Source organism: Mustela putorius, unplaced genomic scaffold (assembly GCF_011764305.1).
Source record: "Mustela putorius furo isolate JIRA1106 unplaced genomic scaffold, ASM1176430v1.1 tig00003845_pilon_pilon_pilon, whole genome shotgun sequence".
In the NCBI taxonomy this organism is placed as follows: Eukaryota; Metazoa; Chordata; class Mammalia; order Carnivora; family Mustelidae; genus Mustela; species Mustela putorius.
Genome location: NW_025421998.1, coordinates 41151619 through 41164296, shown reverse-complemented (window position 1 = coordinate 41164296; position 12678 = coordinate 41151619). Strand labels below are relative to the sequence as shown.

The 12678-nt window shown below is 34.6% G+C and overlaps 1 protein-coding gene across 1 annotated transcript in view; it reads right to left on the bottom strand.

Moving 5' to 3' along the window:
* The window catches only part of GLCCI1 (glucocorticoid induced 1), a 129380-nt gene that overhangs the window by 68958 nt on the left and 47744 nt on the right, over positions 1–12678 (bottom strand). The gene's annotated exons all lie outside the window — the stretch shown is intronic.

Sequence of the window (12678 nt, the reverse complement as noted above, 5' to 3'; positions counted from 1 at the left end):
ATGTCTCTCATAATCTAATTTATAATAATTTGTTTAAAAGTTTTAGAAGTTATTTTATATTTCCTCCACCAGCAGGGCACAAAAGACAAAAACATATTATCCCCTAAAAAAAAGCCAACATTTATAGCAGTACACTACTAAATAAAAAAAAGTCCTACATAAAGGTCAGCTATAACCAGGAAAAGAAGAACCATTACATGTGAAAAACCTGTGCCTAAACTTAAATTGCTCCAAACTATTAAAATGTTGTATGTACTCAACTTACAGCTATTAAAACTCCTCCTAAATTGGAAAACAAACTATAGGGGCCATTTTTATGTTTTATAACGAAGAACCTATATAAATAGGCCCCTTGATCTATATATTTTAATTTGTATTTAGTAACTCCTACTATTTATCACTGGACCTTTGCCCATCACTCTCAAATGATCACATATTCTCCTCTTAATATCCTGTGATCAGCTACTTGGTCAGAACTGTGGTCTTCAAACCATTTTGACTTAAGAACTCCTATTGGTAAATAGGCTATTTATTTATAAATGTGGTATGTACTATATTACTAATATGCTAAATATTATAAAATTGACAAAACAAACATATGATATGGCATACAAAATTAAAATATGCATGTATAAAAAACAGAAATTATGATGTTTTCTCCCTGTATCTCAACAGATGGCCCCACTCACTTTAATGGACCTGAAACTGAGTGCTAGACTCAATGCATAGATTGGCCACTTAGCTGTCTAGTTTCATGATATTACCCTACCGCTTAATCGTGTTAAGAATGTATAAATAAGCACCAGATATTACCAACACCAAAACAAACAAATAAAAAGATCTCCTTTGAAAGGAAAAAGTTAGGACAGCACAATATCCATATCTTGTTAGAAAATTCACTCTACCCGTCATCATTTTTTTCAAGAAACTGAAGTATATGAAGCAAGTATTCTTGAAAGTTCCTATTTCAAAGATATTCTTTAAAATAAAGATTCTCACCACTGCTCACAACCAGGAAAATGTCAAAGACAGGGTATTATTAATTTCCAAACTATCTGAAGTGTAAAAATTCAGAACAGGTTGGAAAATTGGCGAGGATGGTTTCTTCTAAGATATGATTAGTCATAATAACCCCATCTATCAAATATCACTAAAGCCTTAGATTTAACAAAAGGTTTATCATAAACAGTACAGTTCTATTTCAACAAGATGACCTGTTACTATTATCCAAACTTCCACGGCAGTGAGTTAGTCTTTAACTGCCTTATATCTAAGCCCTGACTCTCACAAATTTTTATTTATTCATTTCATAGTATCTCCTACCAATTCAGGTTTTACAATGTACTGCACTAAGGAAAATCAACACTGGTTTTGTATTACTTATATATTCAACACAATAAATTGTTTATTTCAGCATTACAGTTGTTATTAGAATATGTATTTATTTCTGAATTGGGTAATCACAATATTTTTCTACTAATTATTACAAAATTACCTCAATTCAGGTTAGATCAAACCAGAGGACACCTTATGAGCTAGAAGCAAGCATTACTAGAAACAATTTTTGAATTAATTTATAAGAGCTTGAATAACCTAATAAAATTGCTAAAATAAAGATTCAATTATACTTACATAAAGTATGAAAGAAAATCAAATAAATACTTATTACTTAAAGTAAAGAGGCATCAGGAAAACAGTACCTTCATGAGTGGTGAAAACAGGTAATCATTATTTCTAAAGAAAACTTGCTAAACATCTACCATATGGAAAGGACTGTTACATATACCAAGGGAAATTACAAAATAAGTTTCAGACTCTCTTCAAGGAGTTTATATACTGGTTGGGGAGATCTGATACATATAACTGAATTACAATATAAAGCAATGTATGTATGGCAAACATACAACAATGAAGGATAAGAAGGCAAACAAGGCAAAAAATAAATTATTCAGCAGATAGCAAGAATGATGCTCTCCAACTACACCAAAGGAGTAGTAAGAGTCTTTGCCATGCTACTTACCAATCCTGTTGCTAATACCCTTTCTTAATATTTGAGGATAAAATACAGAATAACTTCAGCAAAAAAAAAAAAAAATTTTTTTTTAAATAAAATAAAATCACATCCATTTCCAGTACTATCATCCTTTTAACAGAACCAAAAAGGACTGTTGATAGCCACAATATGTAAAAAGTCTTCCTCATTACATTCATCTAAGGGTTGTGCTTTCCTGTCCCTCTTCGCCTCCCTGAATAGGAAGCCACATGGCAGCAGCAGTTGGTAGGCCTGGGCCTCCTCAAGGTACCTACGAAGGACTGTACAAAATAATTCTTGCTCTCTAACAACCAAATGGAAATTCAGCTTTAATGTAATAATTAAAAATTAAAACAAACAAACAAAAAAACAGGATTAAAGGCAAGAAACTCTAAATTAGGGAACCCTGAATTTGAATAGCAAATTAAGCATTGTTCAAAATGGGCAAAACCTGCCGAAGCAGTGTAACATGATATTAAATTAATTTATCTTTTCCCAACAATTTTTACTTCAGTGGTAATGCCTGAAGATTTTCTGGTTAGTGAGTTTAGAACTCTCCTGCCTTAAGAAACTAACCTGCAGTGGAAAACAAACTAAAACTTCCACAAGTTAAAAAAAAATTATTGAATATTGGAAACTTAAAGAACTTTAACTATGAAACAAGCCACCACATCTTCCAAACTAACGTAAGTGGCAAAGATGATACAATATTTTTGAGTGCCATAATGTAGCCACACAGAATGTAAACCATAATGTAGCCAGCCACACAGAATGTAAACTACCATGCAGAATTTTAAAAAGTGCTCATATTCTTTCTTGGGCTATTAACACACCTCAACTTTTTCATACTACGTTCAATCTACATAAGCATTATCAATCCTTTGTGTTTAATTCTCAATGAATGATTATTAGCCAAAGCTTTCCATTTATACTTATTACATAAAGCACATCTAAACTTAGAGAAAGCATTTAAATAACTGTTCAAAACTTTTTGAAAAAAGCTATTACTTCTTCAACCATTGTGTAACAACTATAATTCCCTGAATCTTAGCCATTACAAAACCATGAATTAACTGCTTCTTTCTTTATTCAAAATCCATCATTGATTACAATTGTAAAGAATCTTAAACCATGCAATGGAGCAAAAAGCTTAAGACAACTAAGTACTAATCCGAATCTTCCAGCTGTTTGTATCTCAGAACTCATAAAACTAGTTTTTAAAATGTCACATTAGGGCGCCTGGGTGGCTTAGTGGATTAAAATGTCACATTAACAGTGCTAGCCAACAGTATCAAAACATACATCTATGATATTCTGTCTTAAATTTAAACTTCTGAAGTATGTAAAATCTTTTTATCATTTAAGTTATCATAGTAAAAATAATCATGTTTATCACTTAACTTTGTTAACATTCAAAACAAAAACAGTCATTAAGTCCCATTTCATGGGTGTATGCATATGACTTAAATTGCCTAGTATTGATTAGAACAATGTTAAAAATGCTTTAAAAAATTGGCAATGCTTTTTAGCCACTACAACATTAACACCTGGGCCTGTCTGAAAAGCAAAAGAAGCAGCTTTTTAGTATTTCATCTAGAAATGAGATATTGGGAGATCCTAGAATAGAAAGACACAAGACCCTCAGACAATTCAATGGTGGACTAAGCAAAGGAACTCAAGGATGGGATCCTATATGGCTTGTTCAAAATACAAGTTACCAGGCCACACTCCCAGAGATTCTAATCAAGAGGTTATAGGATGGAACCAGATTATTAACATATATTTTTTTTAAACCAAACCTGACTGATTGAGATGCATCATAAGGGCTGGGAAACACAGAAGTCCTAAAGCAATCCTTCTCAAAGTGAAAGACTTTTGTTAAATATGCTCATTTCTGTGCCTGATTTCTTATCAACCATGTGACACTCTCTGGGATCAAGAGATCTGAATTTTTAGTAAGCATCTCAGGTGACTCTTAATGCTACTGAAAGCTTAAGAACCTATGTCTGAAGGATTGATACTAGATCATTTGGAATTTTAGGTGCTAGAAAATAAAATCCTTTGGAGCACCTGAGTGGCTCAGTGGGTTAAATCCTCTGCCTTTGGCTCAGGTCATGATCCCGGGGTCCTGGGATTGAGCCCCGCATCAGGCTCTCTGCATAGCAGAAAGCCTGCTTCCCCTCTCTCTCTGCCTGCCTCTCTGCCTACTTGTGATATCTTGTCTGTCAAATAAATAGAATTTAAAAAAGAAAAGAAAAGAAAATCCTTTTATGACAGTAACTTACTCTCCTTTAAAACTCATTTAACTTACTCTCATTTAAAACATTAAAAACATTTTAAAAGTTTGACTACCCATACCTAAGGAAATATTCTGCTGCAAATATATCACCCAATTCTTTGAAATCTGCTTCTAGCAGCTAAACTTCTAGAATCTAATACTTTTTATTTTTATTTATTTATTTTTTTTATAGAGAGACAGAGGGGTTGTGAGTGGTGGGTTGAGGGAGAGGCGGAGGGGTGAGAGAATCTCCAGCAGGCCCCACCCCCAGCCCAGGGTTCCATCTCATGACTCTGAGATCATGACCTGAGCTGAAATCAAGAGTCTGACACTTAACCAACTAAGCCACCCAGGCGCCCCTAGAATCTAATAAATTTAAACACTCATCATCTCCTTCAAAATGTCATTTTCTAAATTTAGTGCCAGCCATGACATAGAAACCTTCAAATTTTAAGAGCACTCTAGGCAGAATGCTTAGGGACACCAGACCGATGCGATGCGATAACAAAGTTCAATAAAGCTTCTTTTGGTTAGAGACCTTCCCACCCAAACAGGGTATTTTGCATGCAAATAAAAGTTAAGTACAATAAAATCTACTTCCTGAAAAATATGAGGAAGTCTGAAAAAATATATTAAGTAGGTTCCCTTATAAAATGAAAGTGCCAGAAAAAAATTAAATTGAATATATAAGCAAAGTAAAGTTAAATGTTAATAATTAATTTGATTAAAGCATTTAAGCACAAGTTAATTAAACAACCTTTACCAGAAAACCAATGAGCTTTTCATGATGTCAAACTTAACTCATTCATATAATTTCAATCTTCACCACTGAAATCAAAATAACAAATTGATTGAGCCAAGACTGAAGACATTAAAATGCCTTTTTCAACTTGAAAGGATACAGTTCCTGATCTAGTGGAGATCACAAACAACCATAAATAAATACAGGCTGGAAATATTCCTCCTATTGGCTCACAGAGGTTAACCATAAATTTGCTAAAGATCTGTTATCAGAGGTTTGCATCAGTATTTCTGTAATAAGACCTCTTCCTTGAGAGTTATAGTTTTAAGTTATTATCACTGTCAGAGTTTCTCCTTGACCAAACTTTAGTCAGTCTCCTTTGAACTCTTCTCAACTAGGCCCTAACTTTTGGGCTTCCATGTTTATCTCTGCACTATCCAATTTTAGAAAGAATTCCCCATCCTCAATTTTTGATCACCCTTGATATCTGATCAGGTTCCTCAACCTCTACCCATCCCCATATGATAGCTAATCACCCTGGTCTACCTTTAATGATAATCCTGTGAGATCTGTTTAGCCAGAATCCCTCCTTACTCCAATATTTCCTTCCTCTATAGTAATTTTTCATCCACTAATACTCACCATGCTCCCTGCCTAGAAATCACCACCAATCCTTGTTGTATTCAGAGTTTGAGCCCAATCTCTCTCCCCGACTCCAAAACTCCATTGCAGTGGTCCCTACACCAATCATGATAGTCTCCCTGAATGAAGTTTGCTTTACCTTTCTTTAACAAGTCTCATAAATAATTTTTTCGTTAACATCAGTAATTTTCTCCTTACCTGACAGTTACAGAGAATGATTTTTAAAATAAAATAGCTAAAAAAATTTTTTTCACTGTGTAAGAAATAATTTAAAACTGTAGAAAGGAAGATTAGTATACTTCTCTAGCCAATCTAACACTAATATTGCTTATCTAATAAAATTATTACTAGATTCAGTTTTCCAAAATCAGTATAGTCCAAGCACTTTACTAATGGCCTTTATGGGTCTCTCTTCCTTGACATATAAGAATATGAAAATACACTGGCCACCTGAAATAAAATCATCAAAATTAAATGAACTTCAGATAAGAGAAAGGAAGGACACGAGAGCTGAACATGTTATCTGAAATCAGACTAAACGGCAAAAATTGAAACCCTCTTAGAGTGGGTAGATTCTGAAACACAAATCAACCAGACCTGGAATTCTGCCATAGAGGCAATCTAGAGAACATGCAGAAATGAGCATATGGCTGCCCTCCAGAAATCTGGAAAGGAACCAATCAAGAAGTTGACAAGAGAAACAAACATGCTTCTGACCAAATGAAGCCTGACACAGCCTGTAACCTGAGGTCTGTCAAGAAAAACAATTTTTTAAAAAATGTAGTCATGCAGCCATTTAGGAAGAACTCTCTGAGATATAGCTCACTCAATCAAACTTGTGTCAAATGTCACATAAGTTGAAATAAGACATTCGGAGAAAAGCCTTTAGCTTGTTTTCAAAGGAAACCCAAGAGAGTATCTTTTGGAATCAAGGGTTATTAAAAAAACTTCCCTAAGATCACCACAAAGCCTGGTGACAAGCAGTGGAAGAATATGTAACAAAGGGAGACAGAGCTCTGACCTTTGGAAAACATCTCCAAAGAAGTTACATGTATAGCAGATAAGATGTTAATGATGTTTTATTTCATTTTTTTCTGGTGGCAAAATAATAGTCCTTTAAAGAACCTTGGTGAAGTCATAGTGAAGACTGGTGAAGCACTCACTCTCTATGTCCAGGAACTTTTTATTTCATAATATGAACCTCTTATTTTTATTTTAGCATTATGGCAGGTTTTTAATATATGTAGCATTTTCTGTCCATTACTATGTAGAGCAGTAAGTCAGTATTCAAGGCAGTTCTTCATATAAAAGTTAGTGTCAAAACATTCCAAAAGGAGGAAAGCTGATAGCAGAAAAGATTTTAACGCTCATGTGACAACAGAACAATGAAACTAGCCAAACAAAAAATTCAGGGACAGCATCTGCAACACAATACTGTCACAAAATAGCCCCACAAAAACTCCAAATATAAGTTAGTAGGGACAAAGATTCAGAAATTAACCATCATGTTTTCAGGATCTGTGTGAGAGGCAGCAGAAGGAAAATATGTGGGCTTCTGAAGATCCTGAGAACAAAAGGACACCAATCACTAGAAGGTAAATGCAATCTGAGAACAGCAGCGAAAATTGGGAGGGGGTTCTACAGGAGTGCAGGACACCAAATGAAGAAAGTCTGAAGTACCAGAACTAATGATGAGTCTCAAATGTAACAAAAGCTGCTTCCAATACAGAGTCCAACACTAAAGAGAAATTACTGTGAGTCCAATCTAAACTGAACATTACAGGGACAATACAAGCAAAGCAAAGAGAAAGTCGAGATAAAGTTGGGGAAGGTAGGTAAGGAGGGTGATAACAGAAGTGAGAGATTTTAAGTCATTTTATAAACAAACAAACAAAGATAATTGAGAAAAATAGAGTTCTGAGGCTAGAAAAGATACAGGAAAAATCATTTCACTTAAATTGGGGGGGGGGCGGGGAAGGAAACTAATCCCACATAATCATACCACAAGGGAAAAACAGCACAAGGAATCAATGATGGTCTATATATAATGAAAGCATGCAAGAGAGACATGCCCATATAGGCTGAAAATTATACTAATTGTTCAAAACTAGCCAAAAATCTTTTTTTTTTAATGATAGAAACAACAAAAAATCTCATAATTAGAGAGGAAGGTATAAAAAGAGAGGTGAGCAAAGTCAGGAAAGACTTAGAAACGTAAGAAAAATTTATTTCAGGAATGAAGACTAAATCACAAAAAGCACAATGGGCAACACCTTAACAGAAATAGAAATAGAACATGGAACACAAGACAAATTTTATATTTAAAAAAAATGAGGTCAAAAGATTTCAAGAGAAAATGATTAATATGTAATTTAAACAAGATGGTCCAACATGTTTAATAGAGGAGTCCTTGAAGGAAACCAAAGCAACGAAAAAAATATAGAGGCGTCTGGGTGGCTCAGTCAGTTGAGTGTCTGACTTGATTTTGGCTCAGGTAATGATCTCAGGGGTGAGTGAGATTGAGCCCAATGTCAGGCTCTGCGCTCAGCATGAAGTGTGACCGAGATTCTCTCTCTTCCTCTCCCTTTTATCCAGCGCTCACTCCCTCTCTCAAAAACAAAACAAAAAACCCTAAAATAAAATTATGTGTGTGTATGTATGTATGTATGAACGTATATGTTTATTTATTTATCTGGACAAAATTATCCGGAATGGCCTACACTGAACACATTTTAATAAAGCTAAAGTGACCTTCAAGTATTAAAGGCACAGATTAAAAACTATAGCCGTGTTCTTGCTACAAAAATATGGAGAACACGAGGAATATTGTTCCCATGAGTTTTTCTTGAAGTTCCATATAACCAACAGCTTGGGAGGAATTAACACAAAAACTGCTAGAAGGTATGAGCCATTCAGGTAGTAACTTTCAAAGGATAAGGGATAGCAGACTGTGTAATAATGCTAAGGCAAGTCTTTCACTACATGAAAGAATGACCAGAGGAGGATCTGAAATTCACATAGTTATCCTCTTAGCATATTTGAATCTAAGACTATAAATTTACAGAATAGCTACAAACCAAATGTGAGTTATTAAATTCCTTCTAGAACCAGACACATGTATATTTAAAATTTCAATATTCTTCTAGTATTTTGATTGTGTTGTCTCTGAGAAAAATTGATGCTAGCCTTAGAGAGGTACACTTTCTTCCTAGGTAGCCTGGTAAAGAAATGAGCTCTTGACGAACCTAGAGGGGAAACTACCTGAAACAGAGCATCCCCCGGTCACTCCACTAATGGGATTTTTGCCCATTCCTACCCTCTAGAGAGGGCAATCAGAGAGTCAAGTTTCCAAAGAAGGCTGCAGCAAGAACCAATAAGGGATCAATAGTCAGGAGTTCCTTTTATGGGAAAAAGCAGAGTTTACCTTGAGAAATGGAATGGTAAGGCAATGGACTGAGGGGTTTAGAAAGAGTCACATGGACAAGACAGGATGGAAACAAGCCTTGAAGAAGACCTTCTCCTTGCAAGGGGCTAATAAATCTGGAAGGGACAAAAAAATAAAAAAGAAAACAAACAAAACAAAAAACAACCAGGTTCTTTTCACACTACACAGCCATCTACTGGGTATGTCAATAAAGAACAGAGTCTTACAATAATTTTCAAGGCCAAGAAAGAATTGATTACAACTACTAACATTATGGGATCGAGGTCTTATCACTACTACAAAAATGAAAAACTCAACCATGTAAAATGAAATCTTTAGAAATCTGTATGACAATGGTAGTTCCTCTGATTCTGAAAAAGCTTCTGAAAAAAAAATTATCAGCATTCTGACCTCTTATTAGAATTAAGAATGAATACGACACAAAAAGCACTACAGTCTCCTAGACCTTTAAATGTTTCTTCTCATGATATCTACACTGAAAATTTGTAAGATTTCTAAATCCAAATATATTTTAACATACAACTTACAAAGGTAAGATTTAAGCACTTAAGTCTAAGCTATAAACAATTTGCTTAGGTAATAATAATTACAGGTTAGCTTATAATGGCATAATAATTGGTTAACTTCATGGTTAACTATACAAGTTAAGAGTAAAGGCCCAGAAAGAGAGTTAACTGCTTAATCTCAGTGAGATATGACTGCCAGGAAAGCAAATTTATTGATGGCAGACAAATGATAAATGGAAATCTGTACTGGGATATGTGTGGATATCACTGATCTGCTTAATGGAAAAGAATCTAATAAATTAAACTCTGTCTATGAGCTGTATTTTCCCCACATTGTGTCCCCCAGTCCAGCAATGGTGAACATGTCATTGACTGGCAAATACACAACTAACTACACTTCTCTATAAACCCAGAACCAATAGGCTGAACAGAATGAAGGCCTCAGAAATATGGAAACACAGATGTTTACTCTAGAATTTACTTTCCTAAATATTGACACCAAAGAATCAAATATGTAGCTGTGAAGCAGTAGTTTATCCAAAATTGGATGCTTCACTGAAGTTGGAAATGGCCAAAAGCTGCAGGAAACATCCTGAAGGAAAATGTCTGAGACAAAATGACACCTTTGTAGAGGCTATGGAGTAAAACAGAATGTGGTAAAAACCAGTTATGTGTTTCCATACACATAACACCTTCCACCTCAACAATTCTACAAATATTGTGCATAAAATGTTGCCAGGAAATGCTGCCAAGGACTGAGAGCAACTTAAGAAAAAATAAAACTACTAGTGGCATGACTAAGTTCAGGAGAAAAGTATAATAAAATATTTTAGAATAGCATCATATTTTATTCCTCTAAAATAGCCAAAGAACTGGCCATAATCTTAGTCAAAAATAGTCTACTGATATTGATTGAACTGTACTTCAGTCAAAGTGGCACTGCCTAGGAACTACCACTGGAATAAAGTCACAAAGTTTCAGAGTTTATTATATTAGATCTGAATTATTTTTGTCCTGAAATGATAAAATAACAATTCAACCCAAGTGCCCAAGAACTGAGTGAACAAATACCAGGCTGTCGTTTTGGATACAGGTTGAATCATTAATAATACCTGAATAGAACAGCTGGGCCATTTGGAATCAAAACCCTAAATATCTCCAGATATACTGGGAAGACTCATCTCAGTGTGGGAGGAAAACCAACCCATCCAAAGCCAATTATACAAAAAAGGTGGGCCGACTGAATTTATATTTCCCCTTTCTTCACATTCTTTCCCTCTTCTGGTTAGAATTTTTAAAATCCTCAGGGACCTACGTGGCTCAGTCAATCAAGTGTCTGACTCTTGATTACAGCTCAGGTCATGATCTCATCGTCATGAGACTGAGTCCTGTGCTATCTCAACATGGGATGTGGAGCCTGCTTAAGCTTCTCTCTTTCTACCTCTGCCTCTCCCCTCCCTTGGTCCTGCACTCTCTCTCAAAGAAAAAAAAAAAAAAAAGAAGAAGAATCTTTAGAATCTTTTCTATGTAGTGTTGAGATACAAGTACTGAACAATATGTATGTCTAAACATTATGAATAATGCAGTTAACTTATTTTTGATGGAGATGTCAAGTCACCCTTTCTTACCTTTCTTTCCACCTATATTTTAGTTATTGTACTTTCACTTAATGAAAGAAAGAAAACCCCAATACCATTTGCTAAACTGTTTAGTTTGTACTAAGCTCATATTTAAATGGTTAATATAAGACTCTTATCCCACCAAAATTAAGGTTTTTGTCTCTCTCTCTCTCTTTTTTTTTTTTTTTTTTGGTTTCTAACATCTAGCACAATTACTCAAACATTTGTTGAACTTGTGGGAATCATTTATCCATGTTTCCTTGGCCTTTATGAAATAAATATTAAAAAACTCGAAATCACCTGGCATATATTCTGGACCTCCTTACTGAAGACTTATTAGAAGAGCCTCAAATAGAGTAGCTCCATATCTCTTCTTAATATTCTGAATGTGAGGCTCATCTAAAATCATTGTGAATAAAGTACAAGACAGTGACTAATTCAAATTCAGGTCCTATTGTCATCCTATTTTCCACATCTATATAAAAGACTAAAATTTCTATGCTCAGATATTTCAAAAACAGGTAATTAAAATAGGTTCATTCAATAAAAAAACTTTTGATATGGTGTATATTCAAGAACTATGTTTATATGAAGTAAGACCACTTAATAAATACACTAAACTTCTTGTCCTAACAAGCACTCTGGGAGACCACGGACTTCTTTTTAGAAGGCTACCGAGGCTGAAAACATTTCTGAACTTCTTTGAAGATGGTCTTTTAAAACTGTAATCAAAGAGCAGCTACAGAATCTTAAGTTACCGAGAAAACATAGCAAATCATATAAAAATATATTCCACCAAGGTCACACAATCAAACTTGACACAGTATCTTTTGCATATTAACAGAAGTTCTGATAAGAATGAACTCCACTTGCCAAAGTGTTGCATCAGATGAGAAAAGAATAGATCTTCCAAGATAAATTTTCAAAGTAGTTCTAGTAGTAACAGCTGATGGACCACATTTCTTTAAACTCTGAGATGCAGTAAAATTGGTAGTACTAGCACCTACAGTTATCCTTGAGCCGGGTAGTTTGGGCCAGATTTTATAATTTCACTAATTATTATCATAAATTGTAACCATAAGTAGGGTAATCTAACTTAATCTAATTTAAAGTAATCTATTTTACCCTACCCTGACAAGGAACATGTATTCAAAGCATGGTGTGATAGAAGGATAACACCATTATCAAGAAAAAGTGAGTTCAGTTCGCAAAGAACATGAGGTACACAACAGAGGGTGCCGAAATAAGTCTTTTATGCCAAGCTAAAAATTTTAAACTTTAGATTTTTCCTTTTTAAGAAAGACTGTGCTTATAGCAGTAAGATGAGGTTTTAGAGATGGGAGGTTTTAGCAGGGGAAAACACAACAGTACAACAATAATTAAGACATGGAAAGAAGCCACCAGATTCAGGACA